This window comes from Rhinolophus hipposideros, assembly GCF_964194185.1.
Source record: "Rhinolophus hipposideros genome assembly, chromosome: 5".
NCBI classification, from domain to species: Eukaryota; Metazoa; Chordata; class Mammalia; order Chiroptera; family Rhinolophidae; genus Rhinolophus; species Rhinolophus hipposideros.
In genome coordinates, this window is record NC_138051.1 from 21,830,326 (window position 1) to 21,844,938 (window position 14,613).

Below are 14,613 nucleotides of genomic sequence, written 5' to 3' on the forward strand. Positions count from 1 at the left end.
AGGGGAAAAAGTAACTTTCTTACAGTGGAGAAGCCTGGCTGACACACCTTATTAAAATAAACATCAATGAGACAAATTAAAATCATGTGCCATTTGATAGAATGCAATGAGAACACAGCATCACTTCTATAAGAGTCCTGTCAAAGACACCTACCCTAAATCTAATCATGAGTAAACACCAGACAGATGCAAAGTGAAGGCCATTCTCTAAAATAATTGGCTGGGTAACTTCAAAAGTGTCAAGGATATGAGAATAAAGTTAAGACTTGAGGAAGCGTTCCAGATTGCTGGCAACTAAATACGTGACAAGTAAATACAATGCTTGATTCTGAACTGAATCCCTTTACCATAAAGAATATTACTGGGACAATTAGCAAAACATATCATGTAAATATTTTGATTTTGCTAGTTATACTATGACTATGTAGTAGAGGGTACTTATTAAGACATACACACTAAAGTATTTAGGGATAATGTAGCACTGGGTCAATAACTTAAATCTCATATAGTTCTGGGGAAAAAAATGTTCTTTGTACTAGCAACATTTTTGTAAGCTTGAGATTGTTTCAAAATAAAAATTTAAAAATTACATTCAAAATACTGAGTATACTGGAAAAATGCACTTAACTTGGAGCCAAGAGGCTGTTTGTCCCAATTCCGACAGGGACGCGGTGTGTGATCCTGGGCAAGTCACTCTACCTCAGGGCACAGAGTAACGCTGTAAAAGGGAGGTAGACCCTCCAAGGCTCTCTAGGGTCATTTCTACCATCTACACTGTGAAAGCATTTCAATCGAACATAGAGCCAGACGATACAAAATGGAGAATCTCAAGGCGTGTGCCCTCAGGAAGTGAAAATTTAAGGACTAAGAGACTGATTTCCCGTAAATGCCTGACTTACAGAGAACTGGTAGTGTTGGAATTTTCTTGGATGAGGGGAAGTTGGTCAGAAGTTGTCTCATATCAACATTGGGAAGTTTTTTCCAAAGGCATGAACAGGTGACCCAGCTCGGGTTGGTCTTGCAAAGTGGGCTGAATTGAGCTTTATTTTTGTGACCCGACTGGGTTTTTTCTGCTCAGAAATTGTCAAGACTAGTTTGTTTTTTGGCCTTACGTGACTCTAATTGAACTCTCCCCTCTTTACATTCCCTGCTCATAAACAACCTACCCCAAACTCTCAACGGACTCACCTGTAGCTTGCTTCAGTTTGTTTGTCCCAAACTGCAATTCCTCTGCTATTCCCGAATAAACTCCTTTTCAGCTTGCCTCAGTTTACCTCATAGGTCAACAACACCCACGGCATTCCCTGCATGAATTTCTCCAGGCTCCAGTTGTATCTCAACCTTCAGATGCTCCAATACCGCCCCCAAGCATTCTGGCCAGCGATTAAAAACACAAAGATAGTTGTGGTCAATATCTTTGTACTGCAAAGCTGCTGCCCGGGCCTCAGCGTGGGCCACAGGCTCCCCCATCGCTCTCTCGGCGGTGGAATAGTCACGCCTGCCAGAGTGGGCGCTCGATGGCTCGGCGGCCGGCTGGCGGGGCCTCGGATCGCGGCGCGGCGCCAGGCGCGCTCCCAAGCTCTGGCTCCCGCGGCGCCGGGGGCTCCGCGCTTTCCGACTCCGCCCCGCGCGCGCCCCTCCCGCTCCGCTGATTCGCAATCGCGGCGGCTGGCAAGTCCCTGCGCTGCCGAGGAGCCGGTGTCGTGGCGAGACTAAGACGGGCGTTGAGCGGAGGAGGACCCCCCGAGTGCAAGCAGTTGGGGATCCCGATCGTGGAGGCGGCTCCGGGCGCGAGTGGGCAGTGTCCAGGCTGCCTGGCGGCTGGGAGGGACAACGCGCCGGGGCCTGCACGGTGAGTTAAACGGCTTGGGGGACCCCACAGTGGTCGCGAAAGCGGAGTGTAGGGGGAAGCTGGTCCCCCGGGTGCGGGAACACGTCGGGGGATTAGGTGTTATGGGCGAAGGGGCCGGAGCCCACCGAGGAGGAGCCGAACTGAGCGCGGGCACTGCCCCATGGCCAGTGTGGTCCGTTCTTCCTCCTGGGCTCCGGGAAAGTCTGTTCCACCCGAGCACAACAGGTAGGCGTGGACTCTGCCCGCGGGCGGGAGCCCGGGACTCCGGGTTTGCGGGAAGGTCGGAAGGTCGGAGCCCGCGGGGCAGGCGCGCCGCTCCCGGGACCCGCCCTGGCGACGCCCGCGGGGCCCCGACCCGGGATTCGGGCGAGCGTCTCCCCGCGAGGAGGTGGGAGAGAGAGTGGGGCTATTGCCTTCTCCGTGGAGGACTATTTCCTGTCCTGGCGAGGAAAGAAAGTCTTTGCTGGAGTAGCGTTTGCGTAGTGTGAGGAAGCGTTTCTTCTCTTATCCGCCTCTCGGTCTGCACAGCGTCGTTGCAAGCGATCACAAAGTTTTTGCAAACTTTATAAAGCGCTGTCTGGTGCGTAACTCATCACAGTAACGTCTACCTGGGTCAAGTTAAGGTTTTCGGAATTGTCGAGTCAGATCCTAGATGTCAGAAGATTGGAGCTCTTTTCGTTAAAAGTCATCATAATACTTAGTCCTCTGTGCCTTCATCTCTTCGGGTGTTCAGCGCATTTTTTACGCAGGCTCGGCGCCCTTGAGGAACTTGCAGCCTAGAGGAGACGTCACAAGGAGGGGCAAGGGGCCCACAAGTGCTGTTCAGAAGCAGAAGGATCCTTCGATCTGGGCGTTAGGTGGATGGGGAGAGAATTGCTCTGTGTCGTTTCCCAAACGTTTAGGAAGGAAATCTTGATGTGATTTTTAGATCAGCTTTGGAGGCGAGATTTCTTACATTTTAATAGCATCGATTTTTTTGTTGTTGTTGACAAAATGGGTAAGCAGGCAGGGTTTATAACAGAATAGTGACAGTTGGAAAAGCACTGGAGGTTGGATTTGTCTTGGAATTCAGTTATTTTTTTATAGATGGCAATAGTATAGGAAAAGTCTCCTGTCCTGACAGGAGACCTGGATTTCAGCTTAAGCTTCTCCACTATTTATTATTTATGGATCTTAGCTCACTTTTCTCTTCCTTTGGCTTTATTTACTATTGTATCTGACTTTAGTAACAGAAAATACATAATCCAAAGTACCTTAAATTTTTGTTTAATTACACAGATAATATATTTTCCGAGGAAAAAACTTAAGTACTTTTAAGTACTTTTGTCTAAGCAATGCACATTTCTTCCATCCAGCTTTATTTCAACAAGGGGATTGAAGCAATTTATAACTTTTATGATTTTCTTAATTATCTTATTAATAAAATGATTAAACTCTGGGTTTGTTTAGGCCCCTTCATATTCTGAAATTCTTTTATTCTAAATCCAGGTTAACCAGTTTAATGACATCTGCATTTTAAAAAAAAACACATTTTTGAGTCTTTGGCCTTTCATTAATTATCCATAATAGTATAGTTGACAGGTTTGAACAGTCCTTGAATGGGACCATAGTGCTCTCTATATGAGAGAAGCACTTCTACTTTTTTTTTTTTCCCTTAAAAAGCACTTCTACTTTTTAAGGAGATTACAGAAATTATTATTAAACTTTGTTTAAGAAATGAATTGACTGAGACCTAAGGAATTAGTAAAGATTTGTTTATTTAATTGAATCCCTTGTCTAGTTCTAGTGTTAAATTATTTGGATTAGACAAGAAGTCAGCAATTGTCATCCTGTAGGTCAAATCCAGCCTGCTCCCAGTTTTCGTAGGTACTTTTACTGGAACACAACCACACTCATTTATTGTTTATGGCTGTTTATGTATTGTTTGTGAGTAGTTATGATAGAAACTGTATGGCTCACAAAGCCTAACGCCTCTCTGCTCCTTTACAAAAAAAATTTGCCAACCCTGTACTAAAACTCTAAACTTTTAATCACTAAATAGGTCAGTTTTAATTGTTAATCTTGCTTGTTCATTATTATGTCAGGTAAATTGTAGGATCCCGTAATTGCTTCTGGATTCTAGATATGTAATGATGGCAGAGGGACATAGGTTTTTTTTGTTACATTTACCTGGTATAAAGTTTTTTATTTCAGCAAGCCTAACCTTTTGGAAGGCTAGAAAAAGGAAAAGATTTTTATATGTTTCTCTAACAACTTTATAATTTTTAGTTTTAATTTAGATCTGGTGTGAAAAGTTTTTTTTAATTTAGTAAGCTCTCTTTTTAACATATCATTGTTGGTGTGTATCAGAAGTAACAGTAAGTTACTTTTACTCAAAACGTTTTTGGTGTTTTGTTTTTTTTACATGTATCCAGTTACGTAGTGGTTGATCAAAAGATCAGACAGAAAATTATTAGAAGTGTAACTGTGAACATGAAATCAAACAACATTTATCCACAGTAAGACCCAAATGAGAAATGAGAACTCTCTAAACACAGATTGAAAATGGATTATGTATCCACAATCATGCTTAGGATTTTTTTTTTAATAGTAACAACCTAAAAAGTAATTATTTCTAGAAAAAAAGCATAATATAGCCATATTAAAGGTATGTATTAAATGTTACCAGCATAAGAAATTGGAGCTAATTATGTGACAAGAAAGATGGTAAATTTGTGGGAAGTAATTCTAAATATTTAAAGATGAGCATATACTATTTCTGATCTTAAAACCATGGTATGGTTCTAATTTTACTAAATTGTTTCACATAACTCAGTTGTACTTATTGCCCAGATAATACTTCTCTGTTGGTAACTATTCAACAGCATCTGTTTATATCCTTTTTTGTTGAATTTTTAGGCTTCTATATGTTGAATATATGCATGTTTTTGTGTATATATGCAAAATAATACCTCATTTCTTCAATACATTTTTTTATGTAAGCAAAATTATCAGAAAACTGAAATTACCCATTGAAACACCAAAAAAAATTTTAAAAAGTATTTTGGGAAGAACTCTGAAAAGAAATAAAGAAAAACACAATATGGGTAAAAATCCCTTAATCTTAATTTCGGAGTTCAAAACCTCTAAAAAATTTTTTTTCTTAACTCATTTAATAGCAAAACATGACCTGGAATGATATGAAGCTATTTGTGGTCATTATTTATTTCACCTTATATGAATATGATTATCTTTCTACAGAGATATCATTGAGTTTAATTATGAAGTGCTGCCCAAACCACTTGGGGGTTAGAGGTAATACCTGATATGTTCACTATATTGCTTGGGCCGGCCATGACAGGGGTAGCCAGAAGGCAGACTAGTAAGGGAGTTGTTTCAGGGAGCTGTCCTTGCAAAGTTAAGAGGCAAGCTAGGCATCTAGCAGGGAGTGAGAAACAGCGTCTGCCAAAAAAATAAAAAATCCTCAGGTAGGGCTCCAAGAAGGCCAGGAATGTTCAATTCTAGGCGAGTTATTCCATAGGATATGTTGTGAAAGCCAAGATGTCAGACCATAGTGCAGATGAAAGGTGAATCTGTGAATGCTAACCAGGATTATACAAGCCATGAACAGTTAGAAGGGGGAAAAGGCGGGGATCCTAAAGCAAGCAGGGTCTAATGGCTAAACTAAGAAGTTGTAGGTGGCAAATTATACGAACAGCAAATACAAGGATAGAGTTATTTTGAAAAATTGAGCGAAGACTTCTGGCCTCGGCTGTGCTAGGGGAATAATAGTATCTTGTACTTTGCCCTTATACTAAGTAGACCCATATTGCCCTGCTTTTTAAAATATCTGTATTAAATAGTATTTTGGTCGCTTCCATCACTGATCTGCTCTGCTTCTTTCTCAATGAGTTTCCTCCTGTTTTAACACAGTGCTCTAGTCCACCCTAGCTAGAATCCCAATGACTAGATTATTAGTTAGTCTAAGCTAAGAATGAATAGGCTTTGAGGGATCAAGACACTGTCAATAAAGTTCATGATCTTTGAAACAACTAATGCTGTGTATTGTTTGGGTTGTTTTTTTTAACAATTGTTTTGTTTTGTTTTTACTTCTTGTAACTACATTCTCAAGTAAAGGAGGTTGCTTAGATGATGACTTTCAGATGATTGAAGTTAGAGATACAAGAAGAATAAAAGTTCTCTTAAAATCTGCCTTCTGCAATTCTTAAATGCCCAGAATGAAATCTCTCTTCCCAGAGGAAAGTGAAAGAGTTGGTTTGTGGAATGAAGAGAGAGAAAAATTGTCAAAAACAGCCAAATACGGAACTAACACTGTTGGTACTTATTGATTTACTGTCTAGTTAGAAAGGGTCTTCTGGAAGTTGATGTCTCTACAAGACCTCACACTTTAACAAAAAGCCTCAGAGTACTAGAAAGGTAAGAAGAGGGTGAAGTGATAAAAAAGAGCAAAGTTAGAAGGATTAAATGCTTCAGCGGGCGTGGCAATAACTGTCAGTAATAGCAGCAGTTGGAGACTATATGAAGAGGCTGTGTGAAGTATAATAGTTGAAGGAACATGGACATTGAAACTAGACAGATGTAGGTGTTATCTTCTTTCTTCCACTGAAATATCATCTTAACCTTGGACAAATTTCTTAACTCATTACATCACCTGTAAAATAAGGATAATAATATCTAAGTTTCAGTGTTAAGAAGATTAAATGAGATAGTGAATTAAAATGTTCTAGTAAGTAAATCCTGAAAAAAAGTTAGTTCCTTTTGCTGTCACTGCGTTATTAGAGTTAGTTCCTACTGCTCAGTCCTCCCCCCACCTCCCAACACTTCCTTTTACCCTTCCGGGGTTTCATTTTCTTAATCTGGAAGGAGAATTGCCCAAAATGGCTAAACTTCAATTGGGGCCCCCATTGGCAATCTCCTTCAGTGAATCTAGTTTCTGCCATTCTTCCCGTCCCTAAAGTAATCTGCAGTACTTTGGAAAAACAAGAAAGGAAGGCAAAATAAATTACATCTTTGCTTCTGGCTCTTTCTTATCCCAAATTATAAATTTCCATGTAACTCTTGTTTCTTTCTTATTCCATCCTAATTTCTCTGCCCTGTAGAATGTGTTATCCATCTATTCTTGGAGCTGTATCTTGCAGGTTTGTATTTTGCAGTGGTGAGAAGAATCATTCTTCCCATTCACAGCATGTTGGTAGGAAATATTCTTGGAATCTTGGGACACTGAATGTATTTTCATTATATATTAAACTAAAGTGTTAGTGCTGTGCCTGGGGCATGTGACAAGTTAGTTTTGTGTCTGACTTAGGAAACATGGATTAAGTTGATTTTATGGGAATTTGTATTTAGAATTCCAAAAAATCACATTTTAAAATGTATTGTGCAACAAGATGTTTTTTTAGCTCAGAAAGTGTGATGTGAAACTTAATTAAAAGTATGAATAACAAATTCTTATATGAATTGATAAATCTTAACTATACGAGGTTAATTAAAACTATCTTTTCTTTATTCATACTCTAGGAGTAGCTATGAGAAGATTCTCTCTGCTTATATTTAGAATTCTGAATTAGGTAATTTGATCCAAAATATTGATCAGAAATGGCCACTTTCAGGGGTCAAATATATGGTAATGGATTATAGAAATGTACACTAACCAACGTCACCCCAATAAATTTAATAAATAGATAAAAGAAATGGCCGCTTTTAAGTAGAAGTGTGATATTGACTAGTTACATATTCTTCTTCTAATAAAAATCCTAACGCAGTATGAACAAAAAAGAAATTTAAAAAAATTTTTGACTTACAGGAGTCTTTAATGATTAGTATTTGAAAGATTGTCAACATCAATCTAGAACATTAATTTCACAAGATTCCCAGCAGGAGAAAACAAAGGTAGAGATAGGGGTGGAGAGAGGTAGAGTGAGGTCTGTGGTTAAAACAGTACACATTACCATATTGCATGTTTGGAGACCCTTTAAGAAAAACTGTTGATTGGCATTTCCCAAAAGAAATTGGATTTAGATTCACACACACACACACACACAGCATGTATTCTCATTCTTTGGAGCTCTTGTTCTGCAAAACACTCTTTAGGAAACACTGCTTTACCTATGGGGTGCTCTCTTAACATGTAAAACTTCTGCACTTACAGTTTTCATAATTATAATTTTTAATGAGCCTAATATTCTTTGAATATGTCACACTTGAACCATTTCTCTAGTGTTCGACTTGTAAATTTCCAGTTTTCACTTTTACAGTGCTATAATCAACACTTATGCTTCTGATACTTTCCTTTTTCTTTAGCATGAATTTTCAAAAGCTGGATACTTTTGTCAAATGATTTTGATATTTTTATGTTTCTGATACACTGTATTTTCCAAAAGAGTTGAACCTGTTTGTACTGTTACTATAAAACTCAGCTTTTCTAGAATCTCAATATTGGCTATAAAAGTTTTTATGCTTTTATACTTATAAATTTAAAGTACATGGAATTTTGAACTATTCAAACAAATTCTTATTGTGCTGACGTCACATTGTACACTTAAGGTTTAAAATATTAACTAAATACCAATTTAGGTTTGTAATAGAGAATTACACTAAGATTAAGTTAATACCAAATAATATCATAGGTTTGAATTTTGTCATTTTCCTGTTTTCTCAAACAGTTTCAGTAGCTATGAGCTTTTCTAAAAATAGTATCAAAATAAGTATTTCATAAATGAATTATGGGAGAGTAGTGGGCACTAATTAGCTGTTAAAATCATCTATGTTATCTAGTCTCAGTATTTATCAATTTAAGTGCTAGTAGGTATTTTATGGTGGTAACGTGAGGATTAAGTGAAAAATTCATTTATCACAGCCTCCAGAGATTCTGATTCAGTTAGTTTAGGCCCCACTTTGGTATTTTTTTTTTTAAAGCAACCAGAGTTGACAACCTACTTGTCTATCTTGTTATAGGTCTGTTATTTTCATATGCTTAGCTCCCTTTGATTTTAACAGTTTACCCTCATCTGTGTTGTTCTCTTTGCTGTTTTCCCAACACTCCGTTTTTAATTGACCCTTATCCTTGGAGGAGTTGGGAGATGAAGCCAATTTTGTGATTTACTGAAAGATGTAGGGGGGAATAGGGAGACAGGAAGCCCAAATATAAAGTAATACTTCCCTCCATGTCCTGTTTATTCCACACATTTTGTCCCTTACACCTTTTTCTTAATTGAAATGTCCCTTACACCTTAATGTCAAAAATGCTGGCTATTGGCTTTTGGGTGTCATCTCCGCCCCCCCCTGCCCCCCCCAACCCCAAGACTTCCTAGCCTTGAGGAAAGAGAATGAAGTTTGTCCTTGAGGAGACCTGGGTTTTTTCTTAGCTCTATTGTTTACTGGATTATTAATAGTTCCTTCACCCATAAAATGGGGACCACTAATGCCTTCCTTGTGATGATTAGCCATACAAGTTAAGCACTTAGAAAGTTCTTGACTCTGTGAATAATAACTACCATTGTCATTTTGTGATTTGGAAGGCAGTTGGGAAGGTGAAAGGCATAGCCATGAACTACAGCAGGCTATACATACATGTGTGCCCTCTATTTGTGATTTACCAAAAAATGACGCTGACAAATGGTATTGTGAATTTAAAAGTTAGGAATTTAACAGAAATTTAATTTATTTTTTTTAAAAGGGAAAAAAATGACTTCGTTTTACTGTAAGCAGATTTTATGGGTTTTTTTCTTTTTCCTTTTTTTAAATTATTAGTTTCAGGTGTACAAAACAATGTAATAGTTAGACATTTATATCCCTCACAAAGTGATAACTCCCCCCCTCCTCAAATCAACTACCCCTCTGACATCATATATAGTTGTGGGGATTAGAAAGTGAGGGGATTAGAAAGCACAATCAGTAACACCAGATTGCCACGGGCATGCGAAAGACAGTTTGGGGAATATAATCAATAATGTTGTAAAGATTTTGTAGGGTGTCAGATGAGCACTTGTCTTATTAGGGAGACCACTTCATGGATGGTGTAGATGCCTGACCACTACACTGTACACCTGAAGCTGAAGCTGAATAATAATGAATGTTAGCTATAATTTAATATATATATACAGTCACAGGACATTTATTGGTTTTTAAGGGTTTCATTTGAAAAGTTTTTAAATCCCTAAAAATTTGGACACTAGAGAAAGAACATTACCCATAATGCTACTACTCTAATAATCATTGTTAAGATTTTTGAATCATGATTTGGGAAAATACCAGGAGTATCTCACAGTCTAAGTGATGGCTAGCTAGAAAAGCCAACCATTGTTTTAAAAAGCATACATATAATAATGGAAACAGTGCTATACCAAGAGAGACAGTACAAGAATAGGGGAATTAATCATGAAAGGATTCTGGGAGTGATTTTTTTTTTTATTATTTTTAGCTGAATTTTAAAAGTGAGTTTATTGTAGAAAGAAGCGAGATATTTCAGATTCAAAGATGGAATAAAAACAGACATGGTTTTTAAATCACAAGATAAAACTGTATTAAAGAACTCTACAATTACAAATCATTTGCTTCTATATCTAATACCCTAAAACCAGTAAAGTATAGTGGTTAAGTGTGTCAGCAAACCAACTTTAGGACTAGGGATATTTAAAGCATAGTAACAATAAGACTTAATTTTCTCTCTACCACGGCCAGCCCTCCTTAGGTAATATCTTAAGTATGACCTAATCCTCTGTGTAACTTGTGAGTTCCTATTTTGTAACCTACAATTTTGGACCGCCTGAATCACAGGTCAAAGGAAATCTTAGGTCATGATAAAATGATCCATCTTCTTTCTAGATTAAAGCTAATTACTGTTTTGTTTTTGTTGGGGTGTTGTTGGGGGTTTTTTGTTTGTTTTTAAAAGTTTGGATTTTGAGGTTTATGTATGCTTCTTGAAGTGTTGGAGATTCTTGAGAGGGCTTTTTGGTTTATTTTATGCTTTTTGAACAAAATGAGAAATTAAAGACTGGAGGCTCAGTTGAAGCTGTTGTGATATCTCTTACAGAGTTGTGAGAGTCTAAGAAAAGTAATTGAAATTTAAATATGAGACATATTTCAAAAACTTAGGCACTTGATACATTCTGGAATTAGTTCCATTTACTGCTTAGTGGCTTATTCATTTTGTAAATTGGTCTTTTTGTGTCCTGGAAAGGAAAACTAACAAACCAGCCCAACAAATATATCTTATTTCATGTTTGGTGTTCTCTTTGGTTATTTGTAATTTTCCTTTTTTTACCTCCACAAAATGATATAACGAATCATTTTAAGAAACTGAAATGACCAAAAAGATTAGGAAGACGTTTTTTCCTCCATAAATTTTACCATATATTCCCATCTGTACCAAAATAGCTCTATAAACCCTAGATAGAGAAAATTATGTTAACACATTCTATCAAGACTGGCAAAGTCTTAGCTTCACTATGCCTCAGTTTCCTCATCTTAAAATAGGGCTAATAAAAATAGCTGCCTCATGGACAGTTTTGCGAATTATTTAAGAAAATACAAAGCATTTAGAGTAGTGCCTAGACTGTAGTAAATGGTGAATAAATATTAGCTTCTGTCAGAAATAATAGCTGACATTACAGTGGGCACAGCAGTTTTATGAAATTTTTTTCAAATAGCATAACTACTTTGAAAAATACATTGCCATATGTTTTAAATAAACTAATCACTTTGTAATCTCAACAAAAAATATAAAAATGGAAAGTTAGAAAAAGAAGCATTCTTCAAGTATATATAGACATAGGTTGTGATTATATTAAAATGTACGATAGATTGACTGCATTTGTAGTTGTCATAACGTGAACCCTCAGGTAAGAGCAGGATCATCTGTTTGCAGAAGTCATTTGCTTCTTATTGACAGTGCGTGTGTAGAGATCACAAGTGCATTTTAGACTTGGTGGTTTTAGATGTGGGATTACCAGTGTGAATTGTCTCTTCTTTTAGGAGTAATTTATGTGAGGAATGTATTGAGGGCATTGGAGATAACTTTATGCCCTGCTTATGATCTCAAGCTTTTTACTGAATTATTTATTGCTGCATTGTATTAGCTATTTTGCTTCTTGATAGATCATTTTACACCACAATATTGCTGCTGCCTAAGGAAAAAAATGCCTCTTCAGCTGTATTAATGACCTCTAAAAAAGGTAATTTGATTCTTAAGATAGGATATTGACTTTCCCTGGTGGTTACAAGAAATTTTCTCTCTGATACTGAGGTTATTTTTTTCTCCCCTCACAATCATAGATATTGAGTGCAAACTTGCTTTTCACCTTCTGTATGCTTAGTAGTTTTCTTACAGAAATTGTATCTCTAGCATTTATTAACTTTGTCCTTAATTGTGTATATTCTGGTCAATTCACTTTGATAATTAAGAAATGAAGAGAGATTTCTTTTTGTTTGTTTGTTTGTTTGTTTTATTGGGGAATATTAGAGAACAGTGTGTTTTTCCAGGACCCATCAGCTCCACGTCAAGTCGTTTTTCAATCTAGTTGTGGAGGGCGCCGCTCACTGGCCCACGTGGGACTCGAACCACGACCTTGGTGTTATGAGCACTGCGCTCTAACCACTGAACCGCTCTAACCACTGACCGAACCAACCGCTCACCTGCGGCTCAGCTCCAAGCTCAAGCTGTTGTTTCCAGTCTAGTTGTGGAGGGCACAGTTCACTGGCCTGTGTGGGACTCGAATCGGCAACCTCATTGCTAACAGCTCCTGCTCTAACCAACTGAGCCATCCGGCTGCCCAGAGAGTTGTTTTTTAAACAAGCTAAAATTCATTTTGTCTCTGTAAAAGTAAATTTGTTAACACCATTGTTTATATTCTTGTTCCTTAAAATTGACATTTTTTGAAATTAACCTAATGGCTAAAGCTGCACACAGGCTTGAGGAGACAGTGGTGGATTGATTGATAAAAGCTGTCTTTTGGCCTCTGAGGCAAAATATTCTAGATTCATAGTCAGAATCAGGAATGTTGGCCCAAGCCAGAGGATGCAAGTAAGATAAAGAGTAGAAGTTGAAAATTGAAATACCCCGAGAAGTTGGCAAATAATGTAAATGAATAAGGCAGCAGGTGGCTGTGGGGCCTGGATAGTCCCTGCTCCTCTTAGAGTCAGCCATTTGTTGCTGTATGGGGGTATGGATGCAGATTTTCATGCAAAATCTTGTGTTTAAATGTTAGTAACTAATTTTTCCTCATGCATTCATTGCAGGCCAAATTTGGCTAACAGGATACAAGTTTGTGAATAGTGTCTTTTAAAGAGGCTCTTTTCAGTTACATAATAATTGTGATGATTTGATACTCTAGGTAATTTTATACCAGTAAACTCTCTGGGAGAAAAAAAAATGAAAGAAAAGCCTTCCCGGTGACTCCCGTCTGATTTTCTAATGTATCTTCACTTACTGGCTCCTCTATAAAAGATTAAGATTTGTTTAGGGGAATATGAACTTTGTGTTTTAAATGTTTTAGTTTAATTACCTCTAGCAGTCTGTCTGTATTTCTGTGCAGTTCCAATGATCTGTTTCTGTTTAGTTTGGAGTTTTATTTATAATGTATCAAATGTAGTGTAGATACATTAGTGAATAAGAGTACTTATTTTTATGTGTTATATATAGTGCCTTCTCTGTTGTTTAATGTTCTTGCTGATAGCTGTCACTCCTATAAGTAGTACCAATTATTTTTTTTAAAGCCAGCTTGTGTGTTTTTTTAATTTCTTAATGTTTTCCAACTTATTATCATGATCTTTTAAAAATACGGAAAAATTGAAGAATAGTAAAATGATCACTCACCTACCACCTACATTCAGCTGTTAACCATGTGAAAATTATTTGCAGACTTCATGTTATTTTACTGCTGTATACTTGAGCATTCACCTCCTAAAAATAAATTCCATCATCACAGTGCCATCTTATAAATTTGTATGCGACTGTGTATCAATGCACACGCTTATATGTTATATAGGTACATGTTCTGGAAAGGAACTCGCGTGTGCCCAGGAGATGCTCGTGAATTTAAAGAAACAAGGCAAGACCCCTTCTGTATTTTGTTGGGTTTTTGGTACAATAGAAATGAAGGCTACATTGGATGTGGGTCAGAGAGATAGGATCTTTATTGCTACAGTCCCTGGACAGTGCCCATCCAACTGCCTTCAAAAACAGGAGTTTGCTTTCACCACAGGGCTCACAAAGATCAGGAGACTATCCTGGTTGAGATGGGACTCTTCCTTAAATCTGCTAGCCTCAGGCTGGGGGAACAGATGCTACTGGAATGAGTCCCTCTGCTCTTGGTTTGGATCTCCAGGTAAATGACCGTGCGTACCTAAGCAAAGGCCCACAGAGATACCAGGTTTTACTATAGAATTTTAGTAGGATGTCCGGATATTGGTCATTTTTTAATATGTACCCATCACCCATTTTTCTACTACAAGGAAAACTGAAAATCTAACATCTGAGTAGTCTAACTTAAAATTTTCATGATTTGAATGGAATGTCTCTTCTGTTTAGCAAGTTTTTGCATATGAATGTCAATAATGCTACTCTGTTTTGCCTGTCTGCTCTCTAAAAAGGAGTACAGATACAATGGTGGATTTTGTGTCAGTGTAAACAAGTGTTTAGTATTGAGATTTTCCCAGCGTCACCCCTAGGGTTATAAAAAAAGTCTCCATTTAATTATGCTTTGTGCTCTTATGTGTAAGATTTCCAGTGTTATGATTGCCTTCTTTTTCACTCCTTTTAAAAT

The 14,613-nt window shown here is 37.6% G+C and overlaps 1 protein-coding gene across 5 annotated transcripts in view; it reads left to right on the plus strand.

Moving 5' to 3' along the window:
* Positions 1 to 1,639: 1,639 nt before the first annotated feature.
* HEATR5A (HEAT repeat containing 5A) overlaps positions 1,640 to 14,613 on the plus strand; it is a 92,633-nt gene continuing 79,659 nt past the window's right edge. For all 5 annotated transcript variants that reach the window (XM_081047907.1, XM_081047909.1, XM_081047911.1 and 2 more), the window contains exon 1: positions 1,640 to 1,852. The gene's annotated coding sequence lies outside the window, so the exon portion shown is untranslated. The remainder of the gene's footprint in view (positions 1,853 to 14,613) is intronic.